The sequence below is a fragment of the Rhinoderma darwinii genome, chromosome 1 (assembly GCF_050947455.1).
Source record: "Rhinoderma darwinii isolate aRhiDar2 chromosome 1, aRhiDar2.hap1, whole genome shotgun sequence".
NCBI lineage: Eukaryota > Metazoa > Chordata > Amphibia > Anura > Rhinodermatidae > Rhinoderma > Rhinoderma darwinii.
This window is the reverse complement of record NC_134687.1, coordinates 80,405,175-80,419,285: the sequence shown is the minus strand read 5'-3', so window position 1 is coordinate 80,419,285 and position 14,111 is coordinate 80,405,175. Positions and strand designations below refer to the sequence as shown.

General features: G+C 39.0%; 1 protein-coding gene across 2 annotated transcripts in view; it reads left to right on the top strand.

Annotated features, from left to right (window-relative positions):
- The window catches only part of SGCZ (sarcoglycan zeta), a 982,319-nt gene that overhangs the window by 290,024 nt on the left and 678,184 nt on the right, over positions 1 to 14,111 (top strand). The gene's annotated exons all lie outside the window — the stretch shown is intronic.

Sequence of the window (14,111 nt, the reverse complement as noted above, 5' to 3'; positions counted from 1 at the left end):
CTGTCCCATAGAGTATAGTGCCCCATACAGTATAATGCCCCCATACAGTATAATGCCCCCATAAATGCCCCATACAGTATAATTCCCCCATACAGTATAATGCCTCCCATAGATTCCCCATACAGTATAATGCCCCCCATAGCTGCCCAATAGAGCATAATGCCCCCCACATACAGGATAACGCCCCCTATAGCTGTCCCATCCAGTATAATGCCCCCATCCAGTATAATCCACTTCAGCAGCTTCCATTTGAGTCCCCTCTCCCATACCCAATATAATGCCCAATATATGTGTACCTGATAGAAAAATAATAACATAATTACTTACCTATCCGAGTTTCCATAATGGGTGGAGGATATCCTTTTCCTTCTCTGCACTGTGATGTGAGTGACTTGGCGCAGCCAGGCACGATGACGTCACTACATCGCGTCTGCCTGCGCCGAGCCGCTTGGGTCACAGTGAATACTGGAGCAAGGCTCCAGCATTGAACACAACTGAATGTGCGTCCTGAGGACGCAGATCCAGTTTGAAGCGAGACCAGCGTGGTCAGTGCTGTGTGGCAACAGGGGCCCAGTCGCGACCGTTGCGACCCCTATAGCTAAGCTACTGCCTGGGACACTGCTCTGCTCCTGACAACACTGTCCATATATGGACAGTATGTCAGGGGCTTTCCCATAGACGGTGTCCCAGAGCAGAGCCGCTTCTAGCGCTCTGCCTGGGACTCCTCTCCTCCTGACATCACTATCCATATATGGACAGTGATGTCAGGGGCTTCCCCAGGGACGGATTCTCGGAGCAGAGCCGCTAGCGCTCTGCCTGGGACACCTCTCCTCCTTACATCACTGCCGATATATGGACAGTGATGCCGCGACTGCAGCGTCAGCAGCCGGCGGCCGAGTGGGCCCGGGTTCGCCGGGTGCTGACGCCGGCCCTGTATACATGTATATAGTCTGTACACACATAAATATATATATATAAAATTGCAAACAAGTAAGTGAACCCTTTAGAATTACCTGGAGTTCCTCATTGATTACTAATAAAATATGGTCTGATTGTTATCGAAGTCACAATTATAGACAAACGCAGTCTAACAGAAATGATAACACACAAACAGTTGTACGGATCATGTGTTTTATTGAGCAGATTGAGTAAACATCCACAGTGCAGGGAGAGAAAGTAAGTGAACCCTTGTACTTAATAACCTGTAGATACCCCTTTTGTGGCAATGACCTCCACCAAACATTTCCTTTAGCTGCAAATAAGATTTGCACAACATTGAGGAGGAATTTTCGACCATTCCTCCCTGCAAATGTGTTTCAGTTCATCAATATTTCTGGGACGCCTTGCGTATACAGTCTTATTCACGTGATGCCACAGTTTCTTGATCGGGCTAAAGTCAGGGCTCTGACTTGGCCATTCCAAAACACAAATCCTCTTTAACCATTCTTTACGTAGTAATTTACTTGTGTGCTTTGGGTCATTGTCTTGCTGCATCACCCAACGTCTTTTCAGCTTGAGGTCATGGACTGCAGCACTCACATTCTCCCGTAAAATGTATTGATACACCTTTGAATTCATTGATTCCTCAAGATCGTAAGATGTCCAGACCCTGAAGCAGCAAAGAAGCCCCAAACCATGACTCTCTCCACCATGCTTCACAGTTGGGATGATGTTTTGATATGTAATCTCCTTTTTCCTCCAAACTTACATTCTTTTTCAGTATTTTTCTGAACAGAGGTTTTTGCAGTTTGTAGAGTCTTCAGTAGGTCTTTTGCTGTTACCCTTAGTTTATTTCTCACCTCTTTTAGGATTGCCCTTTGCACTCTTGGAGTGATCTTAACAGGACACCCACTCCTATGGAAAGTAGCAACAATCTATTTATAGACATTTGTAGACAATTTGTCTAATTGTGGATTAATGTGCACCCAGGTATTTAGCAATACTCTTAGCCTTTTCCAGCCTCATGCGTCTCTATTAGGGATGCACGATGCATAGAAACTTCGATACTGTTTCGATACTCTGCATCCCCAAACGGTTCGTTACCGTTATTTCATGCATTTCAATACTTAGCTGTGCGGCCGCACAGCTCAGTATTGTAACACATGAATGTATGAGAGCGGGGCTGCAGCTGTGTGATACAGCCATTGCCGCGCTCCTGAGTCCTGATAACAAGTGCGTGCGGTCAGGATGATGCGATGCGGCCAGCGCTGCACTAATGAGCGGCGGGACTGAAGACCAAACATGGCGGGCGCACTACAAAACACCCCTATGTTCTATGTTATGCCCATTAGTGCAGCGCCGGCCGCATCTCTTCATGCTGACTACGCACGCACTTCCTGTCAGGAGCGGGGCAAAGGCTGTATTACACAGCCGCAGCCCCGCTGGCGGAGATCAGAGAACCCTCTCATCTCCGCCATTATTCCCATGAATGCTCCGATCACAGCGGACTGCATCATTCAGGGGAAAATGAGAAGGGGGGATGCCCTTTGGATCGCGTCACAGGGAATTCCTGTGACGTGATTGAGGGCCATACCATATATGGGCAGACAGCCCAGGGTCCATTGAAGGACCCCAGGGCTGTCCTACCATATTTCCTGTTGTTAGGGCATACTTGGGTATGTCCTAACAACTGCCTGTGTACTATCAGTACACAGGCTAATGTACTGGCATATAGATATATGCCAGTACATTAAAGTTTAAAAACAAAGTAAAAACATATAGTAATGTTAAATTTAAAAAAAAAATACATATACACCTTTTTTACAATAGACATTAAAATAAGTCTCAATACATAAAATATACACACTCAGTATTGGTGCGGCCGTAATAACCTGCACAACAATTTTTTTGCATCATTTATGATGCGTACGCTGTAAAAAAAATAAAATAAAAACTGCTTTCTATCACTTATTGTGGGGCACAAGGTGTGATGAATTTAACCTCCATGTGCCTCACATTAATAGTAATTAACCCCATTATGTACCTTACATATTAACCCATTATGACTGAGAAACATGATGGGGTTAATTACTATTAATGTGAGGCACGTGGAGGTTAAATTCATCATCACACCACGCACCTCACATCAGAAAATGGAAGAACATTTTATTTTTTATTACTGTTGGCAAAGTATCGAATTGGTATCGAAATCGCAATACTAAGCAAAGTATTGGTATCAAAGTCCAAATTCTGGTATCATGACATCCCTAGTCTCTATAACACATTTTCTGAAGTCTTCTGAAAGTTGTTTCCCTTGGGGCATGGTGTACTCTTCCTAATCTTTGTTGAGAAGAACAGATTATTCAGCAACCAGGTATGTGTGCCTCTATTTAATTGGCAAAGCACCTGTGAAACCCACACTTCCTATCTCAGCTCTGTCAATTAGCTCATGGAGAAGTCATTAACACATAGGATTACTTACTTATTCTCCCGGCACTATGAATGTTTGCTCAATGTACTCAATAAAAGACATGAACAGTACAACTGCATGTGTGATATTAGTTGAGATAGATTGTATTTGTCTATAATTGTGACTTGTATAACAATCAGACCAAATATTATTACTAATCAATGCAGAAATCCATGTCATTCCAAAAGGTTAATTCACTTTTTCTTGTAACTGTATATATTACACCTGACCGTAATTAAAAAATAATTCCTGTAAAAAATGGGAAGTTCAGTAGCTTTACATCCTGCACTCCTATAGCCATAGTTCTTTATGTCATATACAACCTGTTTTAATTTCATAAAGAATTACCAATGCAAGTTATAGGGTAATGGCAATTGCAGTATCTCGACCTTCTATAATCAGCAGACACCGAGCAGACATAACATTCTAAAATAAAACAACTCCACCCCTCCCGAAATGTAAGAATAGGTTGGTAGCACACCAGTGAAAGACTAATTTTATGCATTTTTCCACTCTATAAAAGATATTAAACATTATATAATACCAGGAAAACTATGAAAAGAAAACAACAGAAATAACATATACAACTTCCAATAGTAAAAATCACAACTACTGTATATAGTTAGGGGCTTTTTAAATCCACATTGTGATTAACAGCAGCTATTGAAAATACAGTATTTAATATGTACAGTAGCATATACTGAAATTATCTTTCTATAAAGGTCTGAGCTGTCCTCCACTATGACTCATATATAGGACATTATAATAGATGAAATCCACAAAAGGTTGAAATGAAAATTGAAAGAGAATTAGATCCAGCCATTTGGACATGTAACCGTGTTTTTTTTCATTAGACATTGATGTTCAAGGATAATTCCTGCCATTATCACTAAAAGGAAAACATTACATCAGTTTCTAGGAAATGGCCATTTGTTTCTGAAATGGGAAATTACCGTATTTGATTTTAGTCAGCGACCTTAGCTGCACATTATAACTATGGTTACTGTTGCCTATATCATTAAACATTCTGTAGAAGTGCTTTTATAAGAGCATCTCAATGGCCTGGGATTCTCTGTATTAGAATTAAACTGCCTTTGTTTTAAATACTTGGCTTACTCGTCTGAAAATAAGGTATCTCTTCAATCACTCAAAAAGTGAACATGAATGACAACTAGTTTTTTGCGGGACGAGTTGTAGATTTTCACAGCACCATTTTTTGTACCATATAATGTAGTGGGAAACGAGAAAAAAAATATATGCGGGGTGGAATAGGCAAAAAACAGCGATTCCTCAACCTTTTGCGTGGTTTTGATTTTACGGCGTTCACCATATGGTAAAAACGGCATGTTAACTTTATTCTGCGGGTCAATACAATTACAGCGATACCAAATTCATATAGTTTTCTTTATGTTTTACTACTTTTACAAGGAAAACTGATTGTTAAAAATAAAATTTGAGTTTTGTCGCCATACTCTGAGAGCCATAACGGTTTTATTTTGCGGGGCGAGCTGCAGTTTATATTGGTACCATTTTGGGGCACGTGAGACTTTTTTATCACTTTTTATTTCCTTTTTTGTGGGAGAAGAAGGAACCAAAAAACAGCAATTCTGATGTTTCAAATTGTTTTTTTTCTACGGCGTTCACCGTGCGGACTAAATAATGATATATTTTAATAGTTCAGACTTTTACGGACGCGTCGATACCAGTTATGTTAGCTTTTTATTTTTTTTACATTGTGCTTGAGGGAAAATGGGAAAAGTTTTTTTTTTTGAGCTTTTAATTTTTTAATTTTTTTAATTTGTTTTTTACTTTTTCTACTTGTCCCCCTAGGGGACTTTAGCCAGCGATCGTTATATCACTTGCACGATATACTGCAATACTAATGTATTGCAGTATATCGCGATTCTGACAGTCTCCTATGAAGGAGGCAGTGATTCATAGGAGTACAAAGATGGCGGACCTGGGGGACTTCGTTAGGCCCCCTAGCAGCCTTGCCAACCAACGGCTCCCCCCGATCTCACCACAGGGGGGGGGGGCAATGGGACACTACAGGGGGTCGCCCCTCCCCTGTTTTTAGTAATTTAAATGCCGCGATCACTATTTAACGGGTTAAACAAGCGGGATCGCGCTTGAACGGGATCCTGCTCGTTACCCGGAAGTGTCAGCTGTAACACACAGCCGACAGACTCGCTCTATGGAGCGGTCAAAGCCAATAAGCCCGCTCCATATTGCCCCACCCGGCGTGTGCCGTATATATACCGCGGATATCGAGAAGGGGTTAATGTTGATGATTATGGTAACAGTTAATGAAAACCCAAAATTTAGTCTCTCTGAATATTAAAATATTAAATAAGCCCAATTTCAAAAATGATTTTTAATAACGAATTGTAGGCCTACTGAAAACTATGTACAGTATATGCCCTCAATACTTGGTCGGGGCTCCTTTTGTATGAATTACTGCATCAATGCGGTGTGGCATGGAGGCGATCAGCCCGTGGCACTGCTGTGGTGTTATGGAAGCCCAGGTTGTATGATAGCAGCCTTCAGCTCGTCTGCATTGTTGAGTCTGGTGTCATCTTCCTCTTGACAATACCCGGTAGATTCCCTATGGGATTTAGGTCAGGTGAGTTTGCTGGCAAATCAAGCACAGTTATACTGTGGTTATTAAACCAGGTATTGGTACTTTTGGCAGTGTGGGCAGGTGCCAAGTCCTGCTGGAAAATGAAATCAGCATCTCTATAAAGCTTGTCAGCAGAGGGAATCTATATAATATATGAGTTTCACTTTTTGAATTGAATTACTGAAATAAATTAACTTTTTGATGATATTCTAATTCATTGAGAAGGACTAGTATATCTAAACGCCATGTGTTACGGCCGCGGTCATAGACCGCAACCTCCCCTTACCTGCCTCTCGCAGGTCTTCCTGCCGATGTCTCCCTCCGCGGAGATGCCAGCACATGCGTCCGCTCTGTCCTGTACCGTTCACTAGAGGGCGCGCTGGTTCCTGGCGTTAAAGGGCCAGCATGCGCATTTGTAATTAATTAAATAATTATGCTCAGATCACCTTGAACTATAAAAAGGATCCTGTCCTTTCGATCCTTGCCTGAGCATTGTTTGTAATTCCCATGTTAGTCTTGCAAACAGTCCCTTAGTGTTACCCTGTTCCCAATGTTACCGTGCCCTGCTACCTGTATCCTGTATCTGGCACAACCTGCTGCACCTGCTGTCATCCACCACATCTGGCGCAACTTGCCACATCCACCTCCATCCATGCTAAAGCCCCTGCCAATAGTCTGGACTATCTGAGGTACTTTCGTGCTACATACTTCTTGTATAGACTTGTGCATTGACTGTGACTTGACCAGCTGCTCCTCCGCTACGGCAGAGTGGCCTAGTGGTTCCACATACCCTTAGATCATGACAGCATACAGATATATTTTCCTGGGGGGATTTAAATACATAAACCTATTGCTTCTCGGTGTCCTAAGCACTGAGTCACAATGCCACAAACATTTTCTGAAATCAATCACATTTAATTACTTGTCTTTTTTACTTGCTTTTAAAAAATCAACAAAACAATGAAATCCGAAGTAAAAAAAAAAATGGATTCCCATCACAGAGTCTGCTATAAGTGTCATACTGTATATGGCACAGAGACTATGACAGATTCTGAACTTAGTCTATTAGACAAAGGTTTAGGTTTTATGCCTACATTCAATCCTAATCAATTTTGATTTTGCTTTGCTTTCATCGCTTTTGTCGCAATATGCGGTTGCGTATGCACTTTTTGGATAAGTCTAAGAATAAAGAGTCCAGGTTGAACGAGATTCCTCATTCCCTTCGTGCCCATAGTTAATTTGACCCAGAGATTGATAGTCATCTTTTTAAATCAAGAAGCTGTAATACGCGAAGTCACCGCCAAATGGAATGACCGTTCCCACAAAAAATAATCTAATTTAAGTAAACAAGAGCTCGTTGCAATAAAAAAAAAAAAAAAGATGACTCTATCTTAATTAAAATAGCCGATAAGGAAGAAGCAACTATGATCATGGATAATACTACATATTGCGACAAAGCTATGAGTCACCTATCTGATGTACAAATTTACAAGAAATTAAATGGTGACCCTACCAGCAATTTAAAAAAATAAATCGACATAATATTAAATGATGCTTTACTATCAGCAATTATTGACCAAGATCTTAAAATTGCATTAACTAATAATTATCCTCGTATAACAATATTTTATCTCCTACCAAAAATTCATAAAAATCTTAAAATACCGCCTGGTTGTCCTATTGTTTCATTGTTAATTCGATCCTTCAACCATTGGCTATACATATCGACTCCTTTTTACCCCAAATTTTTGCTAGGTTACCAAACTTTTTGCAAGACACCACAGAATTTCTACATGAAATAACAAATGTTAAAATTAATGATAATACTTTACTTTGCACTCTCGATATTAATAGTTTGTACACTAATATTCCCTATAATGAAGGCATGACAGCGTCAGATATAAATTATGTGAAGGCATATTAGATCTTGTTCTAACCAAAAATTAGTTTAGATTCAATGGTGACTGTTATCTAAAGCTGCAGGGAACGTCTATGGGGCTTTCTCCAGCCCCAGGTTATGACAAAAAAAAATTATATTTTTTTTAATCCTCCTACATATACAACAGTTCCTTTATTGATAACATCGGACTCTGGCTACGCTATGTGGATGATGTTTCCTTATATAGAATGGCAATAGGGAAAAGTTACAAAAATTCATACATTATATTAATATTTGCCATAGTTTGATTGAATTTTCACTTGAATTTAAGCAAAATAAAATTCACTACCTGGATGTTGAAATTAACAGAACAGACAATAATCAACTAATGACAACATTATATTACCTTTTTGCACGTGCTGCCAGGGCGTGTTTATACATATCTCTGTTCCAGCACTGTGAAAAGCGCTCGGGCGCCGGCTGTGTCAGTATCCGTGGCTCCCCAGCAACCTGTTCTCTGACAGCCGAACCGATTGGTTCGGCTACAGAGAATATGATCCCCGTCATTGACTGTTTCCCGACCGCCCACAGTAAATTCACGTCGGCGCTTGCTGGGCTCTGTGCAACGCCGATGTGAATTCACGGTGGGTGTTAAAAGCGCGAGTAGAATAGTGCTGACACCCGGATCACGCTGTTAGCCCCTGCCTCTGGTCCCAGAGACATGATCGGGACCTGATTGATTCAGGTCCCGATCATGTGATCGCAGGGAAAGTTTGTTGTAGCAAAAAACTGGAAAGTTTGTTGCTACAACATAATTTTCCGAGGACCATTTACGGGTGCTGCCGTCGCTTGCATGGCAAAACCGGAGGCCATACAACGGTCACAACGTCACACTGACTGTTTATAACACGTTACACTACCTAGGTAGTGTAATGTGTTATAGCAGCCATCAGTGCTGCAGGTCTTCAAGTAAAATGAGTAAAAAAAAAAAAGTTATAAAAATATTTTATTATAGTGTAAAAACAAGTTATAAGTTACAAAAAACAAAAATGCTTTTTTTCCTAAAATAAGTATTTTATTATAGGAAAAAAATAAAACGTTTAAAAAGTACACATATTTGGTATCACCGCGTTCGTAACGACCCCAACTATAAAACTATAATATTATTTTTCCCGCACGGTGAACACCGCATAAAATAATTAAAAAACAATACTAGCATCACTATTTTTTTGGTCATCACCTCCCAAAATATAGAATAAAAAGTGATCAAAAATTCGCATGTACCCCAAAATAATACCAATAAAAACTACAACCCGTCCCGCACAAAACAAGCCATTACACAGCTTTTTTAACTGAAAAATAAAAAAATGATGGCTCTCAGAATATGGTGACACAAAAAAGAAATAATTTTCTAGAAAAGTGATTTTATTGCGCAAACTCCACAAAACATAAAAAAAATTGTATACATATGGTATCGCCGTAATCGTACCGACCTGCAGAATAAAGTAAAATTTCATTTATAGCGCTCAGTGATTACTGTAAAAAAAAGGACAAAAAACATTGCCAAAATGTATGGGTTTTTTTTTTGTCACTTTGCTTGCCAAAAAATCGAAGAAAAAGTGATCAAAAAAATCACATTACCCTAAAATGGTACCAATGAAAACTACAGATTGTAACGTAACAAATAAGCCCTCGCACGGCTCCGGTGGAGAAAAAATAAAAAAAAATTCTGGTTCTCGGGCTATAGCGACAGAAATTGTGCAGAGTGTCCAAAAGCGGATAAGATTGGGCACCATTTATCAGTGCGACACCGGCCACACATCTATGAATTATTTATTTACCCCATTAATATACCCTCTTATTATGCCCTGATGTACTCTGCACAGCTTACATATGCCACCACATTATAAACTGAAATACCAGCAAAACCCCAAACAGAACTATTACCAATCAAAATCTGCGCTCCAAAAGCCAAATGGCGCTCCTTCCCTTCTGAGCTCTGCCGTGGGTCCAAACAGCAGTTTATTACCACATATGGGGTATTGCCGTAATCGTGAGAAATAGCTTTACAAGTTTTAGGGTGCTTTTTATTCTTTATTCCTTGTAAAAAAAATAAAAAAAAAATTATATTTTTTCAGAAACAAAGTAGATTTTCATTTTCACAGACATATTCCAATAAATATAGCAAAAGACCTGTCGGGTCAAGATGCTAACTATACCCCTAGATAAATTCCTTGAGATGTGTAGTTTTTTGCTCCGGAGGCCGGTGTTTCAGGCCATTATCATACTAGAGCCAAATGTGGGATATTTCTAAAAACTGCAGAATCTGGGCAATAAATATTGAGTTGCATTTCTCTGGTAAAACCTTCTGTGTTACAGAAAAAAATATATTACAAATGAATTTTCGGCAAAAAAAATTTAGTTTGTAAATTTCACCTCTACTTTGCTTTATTTCCTGTGAAACGCCTAAAGGGTTAATTAACTTTCTGAATGCTGTTTTTAATACTTTGAGGGGTGATGGGGGGATTTATGGGGTCTATCTAGTACATAAGGCCCTCAAAGCCACTTCAGAACTGAACCGGTCCTTGACAAAAAAGCCTTTTGAAATTTTCTTGAAAATGTGATAAATTGCTGCTAAAGTTCTAAGCCTTGTAACAGTTAAACAGTAGAGAAGAAAAAACAACACAAAGCGTACAGAACTATTGACACAATGGCCTAAGATATAGTGATGCGAACATAGTGCAACCATGGCATCCAAGTAGACTGAAAGAAAGATTTTTTTTTTTTGTTACCGCTAGCTCTTCAATGTGGCAGACGGCATATCTGATGCATTATGGAGAGCCACATATGAAGAGTAGGCGGAGATGTATCTCTCTACTTTATTGGTAAAAGCAGTTTCGCTGCTGAAACCATGTAAGTGGGCAAATTGTTGCGTGTCGATGGTGGTATCCATTGTAAAACAGATCTGGCACTGCGAATCTAGCATTGGTGAATTTTGCACCCTATCCGATTGTGCCCCATTTGGAGCAGTATAAGTGCAATTCAGATACAATTTAGGTATTGTTGCTCACACTCCTTGCCAAATTTAAATGAACATGATTATTTCCGTACATCTATTAAATGACCAAATTTACAAATGAAAGAAATTGCAATAAAGTTGGCTGTATTTGGTTAGTCACCTTTGAAGCATTTCACATTTATTTTTGTATGTTGTGAAGCGGCAATGCAAGTTTATTTACCTAGATATCATAGTCAAAAAGAGGCGTGCAGCTCGGTAGTTACCTTTCATCTCATCAGAGCTAAATAAGACCATTGATAAAACAAACGGTGGGTCAGAAAGTGATAGCAGCAGCAATGTATATAGGAACACAGTGGTCAGAAGTGATTGTTCTACATTGACCTTTATGTACTACTGGTACTGTTAGTGCTGATCCTGGTAACATCGTTGTACAGTAAAAAGGATTCTATTACAATGGTAAGGCAATGTTTTTTGTTTTTTTATCATTCTGCTTCAATTTCACCGGGACTTCACCAGCCATCTGTAGAGGAGTTTTTGCCCATTGACAGCAGTACACCTCCACCCATCTAATAGAATCTCAACTCATTGCTTAGCTAGATGTTGGTGGTACAGCATCTTTCATTCCAGCTGGTCGATTTGGAGGCCGTACATAAATTGAATACACTGACTAAAGATCACTCTCTCTAACAAGGCCATGCCACCAAAGTCACATAATCTTGCTGGAAATGAGCCATTGCCACCACCTGGATATTTTTAGGTCAACCTAGTAGTGAAGGTAAAGGATGTATCTCAACATCAAGGCCAGCGAGAAGAGCTTATGAGACTACAACAAATGGCTTGGCAGGTTTCAGACCTTCTTTCTGATACCTAGATGTCTTTCTTGCAGGAATCTACCTCCACATCGCCAACAGCAATATCTGCTTATATCTCCATATCACCTTATTTTATGTGTAGTGTGAAGTACTGCCATGCCAAGCTCCTGTAACTTATGAGCCAGAAAGCCAAACAACATGTCAATTGCTATCATGCACCAAGAAGTATATCTCATGTTGCCTTTCCCTTCACCTTCCTTTGCCGTGTTTGGAAAATTGACAATTACGCTCTTCTGTGCTCAAGTGCTCAACTAGGAGAAAGGTCTCATCAGTGTCCAGGATAGGATGCCCCAATTTTACCAGATTCTTTAGAGGTATACATTTGAAATTGCTATACTGAAAAGAATAACCAGCTGCACTATTCAATATAGTGAAAACGTAGAGTATCTTCGCAAATACGTTGCTTTGTTGTGCTTGTATAAATCTCAAGTCATTCTGCAATGCTCTCCATATATATAGATATATATATATATATATATATATATATATATATATATATATATATGTATATGTATATATTATAAAACGTGTGGGTCTTTTAAATAATCAGAGAGTGTTGTAGTTTCAACTTGAATTGTAAAATGTTTTTTAAGAGTGGAGTTTTTTTTATACAGGTTTTCCAGTCTCATACATTCATGGTTCATTCAGAGAATATTCCATAAATGTCTGATAGATGTGGGTACCACCTTTGGGACCCACATCTATCACCAGACCTAGACCCCCTGACCCACCTGTCCTACCTTCTGCCACTGTCACTGGGCTATGGCCACTTACTGACAAGGTGGATTGTTTTTTTGGAAACAGCCGAGCGCATTTTTCTGCAGTATTTCTCGTACTCCCATAGAAGTGAATGGGAGTTGGGGAAACAGCATAACACAGTGAACTACATTGTTTCTGTAGCTTTCGAGTTCTGAAAACTGCGTAGCTGGCTGTGCTATGCCTTTTCCGTAACTTCTACTTCACTACTATGAGAGTTATGGAAACATATATCCTCTGCATATGCCTTAAATGTCCAAAATGGGAATACCGCTTAAAGTATGCATTTTTTTTTTATAATAAAAGTAAATGGGCATACAGTTACATATGTTTTTAGGTTTGACAGGAAGTATTTATCTAAAATTTATGACAGAAAAATGTGGTGTGAACATAGAATTGTAAATATCATGGATGAGCGAACAAAAATAAAATAGCTGCATGGGTAATACATTATAAATCATCAAAGCAACTATGGAAATGTGCATTCAAGTTTTTAATTACAAATATAAATTATTTTATTTTTTGAAAATTTTATCACAATATTCTCCTAGTTTGAAATGTAAATGAAGCTTCCCATGTTTTGATTATATTTTTCCATATTCAATGTAGAAGCACTTTGCATATATTATATTACACAAAGTGCCCATTAACACAATTCAAAGTCTTTGCCAAAACCATAGTGTATAGACAAAACTTGAATATTAAAGTAATCAGGCTATGCAATAAAGCACTGCTAATTGTAGTCACAAAGATGATCTGGTTTAATAGTATGATAACATATATTTAGAATTAGAACATGTGTATAATTACATGCAAAGATTTTAAGCATGTCTGTGCCAATCAGTGATGACAACGATTAAAGTCCCCAATCAGAGGACTTACAGTGGCATTACATTTTATACCTAGTGAATGTATCATTTATACTGTATAAACAGTTGAAAGAAAATGACACAACATAGATACATAGTAGATCATACCTCCGACAGGAAAGGAAACCTCAAAGGCATTAGAAGCAGCCCCGGGGATCTTTGTTTAGTGATTATTCCTGAGATAGTCTAGGATTGATAAGGTTTCCCAAAATGTTTATATTACGAATCCATTTGATAGTCTGCTATGGGCCAATACTGTACCTCTAATCTTATAAGGATGTACAAAGAAGTTTTTTTTTCATGGGTTTCCAAAAAATTATGTCCCGTTCCCACGCATGCTGTGTTACATAGGTATTGTTCTTCAGAAGTATTGCTACTTGGGAAGAGTAGTATGCATTACAGAGACAAAATACAGCAGCACGCCGAGTTCCAACTGGTCCATAAGGGCTGACCCTAAAACATATTTAGGGTCTAATCTATTTTACTGGTAATATATTTTATACTTTTTAAAAATATGTTTTGGATTTCCAGGTCATCCAACTTACTTGTACTGATTTGTATTTGTTATTGTATGTTTAAAGGATGCCCTGTTGATACTGGTACATTTATACAACCTACTTGTTTTCTTTCATGCTCCAAGCGCCCTGTTTCTGGCCACAGATGCGCTCAGTACATACGCTGTTTTCA